The sequence below is a fragment of the Podarcis raffonei genome, chromosome 7 (assembly GCF_027172205.1).
Source record: "Podarcis raffonei isolate rPodRaf1 chromosome 7, rPodRaf1.pri, whole genome shotgun sequence".
NCBI classification, from domain to species: Eukaryota; Metazoa; Chordata; class Lepidosauria; order Squamata; family Lacertidae; genus Podarcis; species Podarcis raffonei.
The window spans coordinates 14,161,754-14,167,424 of record NC_070608.1 but is presented as its reverse complement, the minus strand read 5'-3'; positions in this window follow the sequence as shown (position 1 = coordinate 14,167,424).

Here is a 5,671-nt window from a genome sequence, read left to right as displayed (position 1 = left end):
CCCAACTTCTCTCACCACCAAAGGAACACAAGTGAATAGTAAAGAGAACCTGCACAAGCGACACCGACACCAAACCCCACACAAACATTAAAACAGAAACATTGCCTCCCGACCCCACCCACCATGGCCCCCTTCACCTCTTCCCCCCTTTTCTTCCTAATATAACCCTAATGTCCCAAGAAATGAAAATGACCTATGGAAAATGCAACTTAAAAAAAGAGACATTGTGCATACCTTTGTTAACCAAAAAAACTTTAATTAAAAAAAAAAAGGAGAGACAGCTGTTCAAACATTTGCAGCCTTTAGAAGTGACTGATATAATGATGCACTTTAAAGAGGGGGTGCCCTTAAAAAATGCTATGGGCTAGAATGGAGCAGCTTGTTTTCTGACAGGTGTGGGAAGCTGTGATGGCATTGCCTGCCAAGCAGGATCCTGGTTCAGCTCAGGATCCTGCTGCTTTTCGCTAGGCAGGAAGAACGGAGCCCAAACTCGTCACACACTTTTAACGGTGGATGTTTTCTCTACATTATAAGCTGCTGTGAACATAGAAGGAACAAACATACTTTCATATTTTGTCTTTCTCAGGTGATCTATAGGCCTGTTCGCACAATCACCCATCTCTGAGGCCAACTCCTCCCGGCGTTATTGCAGCTGCTTTGTTTACAATTTCCTCCTGGTTAGCTGGCAATCTTAAATTGCAGCCTGGATTTTCTCTGCCGTGGACATTTGAGACTTCTCTAGCGCCGTTTCATCACAAGACAAACGGCAGTTGAACATGCCAGTGCTATAGACGTTGAGTCCAGTGAGGCAGACACATTAACCATGCTGCAACGGGTGTCCCAACAGGTTTGCTGCTAAGCAGCCATCAAGCGCGCAGTTCCTGGTGGACAGGAACAAACCTTAGCAAATCCCAGCAGTAACTATTTCCATTTTAGTTTCTAGGATAACTTTCCTCCTTGTTCACACACTACAAAACTTTTCTCAGTGTGATGGAAGACAAAAACGATGTGATACACAAACACAGAGAGCGCTGCTGCTGCTGCTGCTGCTGTTGTGGGAAGAAAGTTAATTGTGTGGAAAAGACCTAAGGGATGAAACAGCTTCCATCTCCTGGCCATATTGGAACCAGAACAGCTGGCAGGCGACAAAGAGGGAGATCCCCGGCCTCGTCCTGCCTTAAATAGGGCAGGCTACACCCCCAGTGCCAGCCGATTGGCTGACCAGGGGGTGATGCGGCCAGGAATCCCCCCAATTGTGCGGGGGCTGGGCTCCAGCTGCCACACGCATGGTGGGGCCGTGAAGCCCACAACCCTACCTCCTCTGTAGGGCAGAAGTGGCTTTGTGTGGAAGAGCCCTAAGGGATGAAACAGCCTTCCATCTCCTGGCCATGTTGGACTTCTGGTAAAAATGCACTGCTACAGATAAAGGCACTGCCTAATAAAGGATGGGGACAACTGAAATAGTCACATCATCAGGATTGTACCCCTTTGCATACAACTTGTTTTGCTCTACAGGGACAGAGAATATACAGCCAGCAAGAAGCCAACCCAAGACAGGATAAATCTTGCATCCTAGGTGTGCATCCTCCTAGGGAATTGTGGAAGACGCTTCAGGAGTAAGGGGTGGAGACTGGCCTATTATGGCAAATATGGTATTGCTCCACATGTCTTGCAAGCAATACCCACAGCTGTTAAAACCCAACTTCCCCTTGAGAATTCAGCTGCTAGATAAACACCAGGAGTGGAAGTGCAAGCAGCCTTTCAAAATACCGTTCCACAGTGTCTGCCACAAGGTAAATGCAGGAAGGACCCTGATGTTCCTTGGGACAGACATTTTGTCTATCCTGCACACACACACAATAAAACACAATTACAATGTCTGGGGAATTGTACATGTTTTATCACCCCTAGCTCTTCTTAGTGTCTTGGGACGCGGGTGGCGCTGTGGTTTAAACCACTGAGCCTAGGGCTTGCCAATCGGAAGGTCGGTGGTTCGAATCCCCGCAACAGGGTGAGCTCCCGCTGCTTGGTCCCAGCTCCTGCCAACCTAGCAGTTCGAAAGCACACCAGTACAAGTAGATAAACAGGTTCTGCTCCAGTGGGAAGGTAAACCTCGTTTCCGTGCACTGCTCTAGTTTCGCCAGAAGCGGCTTAGTCATGCTGGCCACATGACCTGGAAAAAACTGTCTGCAGACAAATGTTGGCTCCCTCGGCCAGTAAACCGAGATGAGCGCCGCAACCCCAGAGTCGTTCGCGACTGGACTTAACTGTCAGGGGTCCTTTACCTTTACCTTTTAGCTCTTCCAAGCTCGATTTGGTAGATGCAGTTCTAGACAAAGTTTCACTTCCAAAACAGGCACTATTCATTGCATTAAAAAGGTGAATCCTGGCATGATAGGGCAATGCCCAGTGCTTAGTTCCCTTGTCTTCAGTGAGAAGCAAGACCTTGCCATTAAATTACTGTTGTAGCATAGGAATTCAATAATCCCAGGAAAAGTATGGCTTTGAAAAGAGTGCCCACTGCTCTTTCATAGACAGGCTCAAAATGTGAAATGATGCTTCTAATTAATCAACATTTTGACCCAATTGTAATAATTTATTATGATGTATTATTTTAAAGAAAGCAGCACAAATGTTTTAGAAATGAATAGCAGGGATGAAGATTTTAAGAGGGAAAAGTACATTTCAACTGTACAAAAGTTACAATTTCATCTCCTGAGCTGAAGAGAATCAGGCCATTTCTACCATAAGCAAAAATAAGAAACCACCCACACCACCATCTGTGAATTCTGCAGGTGCACAAGTGTCATTCATGTACAGTGATTCTATTTGAGACAAGTGACTTGTGGCATCTAAATTATTATTCATCTTACAGCTGTGGCCACTGATCTTTTAGTGTACCAAAACATTCAAATGGCAGGCTGTTTCATTGAACCCTCACTTTCCAGAACTGAATCCCAATTCTCCATTATTTGATTCAAGATTTGACTGCAACATGGTAACTAGGATTAGAGGGAAATGGCTGAACTCCCAAAGCATTATGAGCCACTAAGCAGCTAGCCGAATTTCCTGCCATGCTGCCAGATTACCTTGCTGGCTGAATGCCCAGTCACATTTAAGTTTACTCTGGGGCCCCGTCTAGATGTCGCTTTTATTCTGCATTCGCGATGGTTTGTGCTCCTTATGGCAGCAAGGTGGTTATACATAATCCCACTTTCAATTCTGTTTTACCTGCAGATGTTTTGGCAAGGGCATACTGCTTCATTTCCACTTGGTGTTTGTCCTGTAGCTTCTTATTGAAAGTCTAACTTTTCATACCACAAATCATATATATAATTATGGGTTGTCCTACGTTTCTTGCAGTGTAGCAGAAGAGTGTCCTTCCAGACAACAACAATGTGGTAATTCCAATTTAAGTTCATCACTAATGCAGCATTATTGCATCAGCGACATGTTGCAGAATGCATCCACACACAAGAAATTGGGGGGGGGGGGGCTCATTCATATTTGAAAATGTTCCCTTGGCATTGATTTCACCATTTCGATTCTATCAGTCACTTACCTTACATGTCCAAGATAATTGATATAGTTCCAGAGTAACAGTTTGACAACAATGAATTCTCAACACACACACACACATTTTTATAAGATTTAGTTCATATTTTCTTGTTAAAAACATTGGTCATAGTACAATAGTTTGACATACATATATCAACAAAAATGCACCCAATTTACATGCACAAACCAAAACAAAAAAACGAAAAACAGTACTAAATGAACTTTTTATTTTTTTTAAAAATGCAAACTATTGCAGCAGCAGACATTTGGCTAGGTTTTTGTTCTGGTGCTCTCTTCAGGAAATTTAGTTGTTCTAGTCAGCCTGTCAGTTGTGGACTATTGCTTTGATCTTTTGTCACCAAATATCATAATACCCAGTACAGTAAGACAAGTTGGGGGAAAGTCATAAACAAATTTATATTTGTCAGCAAGTTACACAGAGAAAGATGCAGCCAAAACTATTAAACTGTACATTCAGCATTTATCACCTAATATGTGATCCTTTTGCAACCAAGAAGTATCAATGTTAGGGTGACAGCTGAATGAACTCCTATAATAAAACTCTCAAAGCTGTTATTTCCATCTGGGGGGGGGGGATATCTGGGAATCCATGATTCGGAAAGACAACTGAAGGGGAGGAAGAGTATGTACACCTACAGCTTGCAGGTAGTTTAAAGATTACAGCTTCTCCTTCCAGGTCTCTCTCTCTCCGTCATCACTTTTTATGTTTGGGATTCTTACATGCTGGTCTGCTACCAATAATCTAGTTTGATCCTTAAAGTGATGTTATATTCAGAATATCAGTATATCAGCAGATATATTAAGCTATAAGGTTCTGTAAATTAGTAGAGCAGTTACTTAAGGGATGCTTTATTCAAATCATGGTTGTGAGAGAATATTTGTTTTAAATTGCTAGGGGTCAGCAGAAGATATGGGTCACTTATTTTGTGACTGATTTAAGTTCTTTCCTCTCTCAGAATGTGCAATAAATTTGGAATAGGAAGAGTATAGACCTCCTCATAGTTTTTGTAACAAAAAAATTTAAAATTAATTCAAAAATGCATTTATAAATACTGCTGTGTATCAGTTTGTAGATATGGCTTATTCTAGGGTTGCCAAACCCTTTTTTCTTTTTTAACCCAATTCATCCCATGGTTAAGCACAAATGCTCTCAGGGCAGTGAACAAATCTAAAAAAGATGAAAGCATAAAATCAGCTTACAACAGTAGGATACCAAACAGCAGCGAGCTAAAACTATAAACACGTAATTAAAAGCCTAATACAAGAGAAGAGTTTTTGACTGGAGTTAAAAAGACAAGAGAGGCAGGCTTCCTGGTGAGGACATTTCAAAAAAGTGAGGAGGCAAAACCAAAGAGGCCCTTTGCCCAGTCTCACCCCACCTAAGGTAGAGGGTCTTGGAAGACGGTATCTAAATGTACAGGAGGATTCATGCAGAAGTTGGCAGTCCTTCAGATACCTGGGTTTCAGATACCTGAAGAACGAGAGTAGATGACAATGCATTGCCATGCTATGAGAAGCTTCATCTACTGGATTTGTACAAGTCAAGCTGCTGCTAAAGGCACAAGAGCAAACCAAACCACGGGGTAGCAGAGTTTCAGTTGATAGCCCTAGGTGCCAATAGCGTCAAGAGGGAATGCTGAATCGTCTTACCGAATTCAAACCTTACTATGTTTACTCAGAAGAAAGTCCCATTGATTTCAATGCAATGTGCTTCCAGGTACGGTGGCAGTTCGCATGTGACAACTCCCAAGGATTCAGTAATAGGGCTGCAAGTCATGGCATTTTATAGCTAGAAACAAGCTTTGACTTTATAGGATAATGCCTCCATAAAAACTATTTTAAAAAAGCAACAACTAAGACTTCAAAACAAAGTGTCATTAAAAGCTTCCTACAGCCATGTATTCATTCCTACTTATGCTGGTTGTATATTTAGAAGTTGGATGTTCAGTGCAAGTTATCATCCATTATTCAGAACATGGCAAAGATTAATATTCTCTACTCCAACAAGTAAAAGGTACATGGGAAATTGCACGCTAAGTATGACTGGAGAACCAGTGAGGCAAAACGGAAAGAAACCTTTATGCCCTTCTAA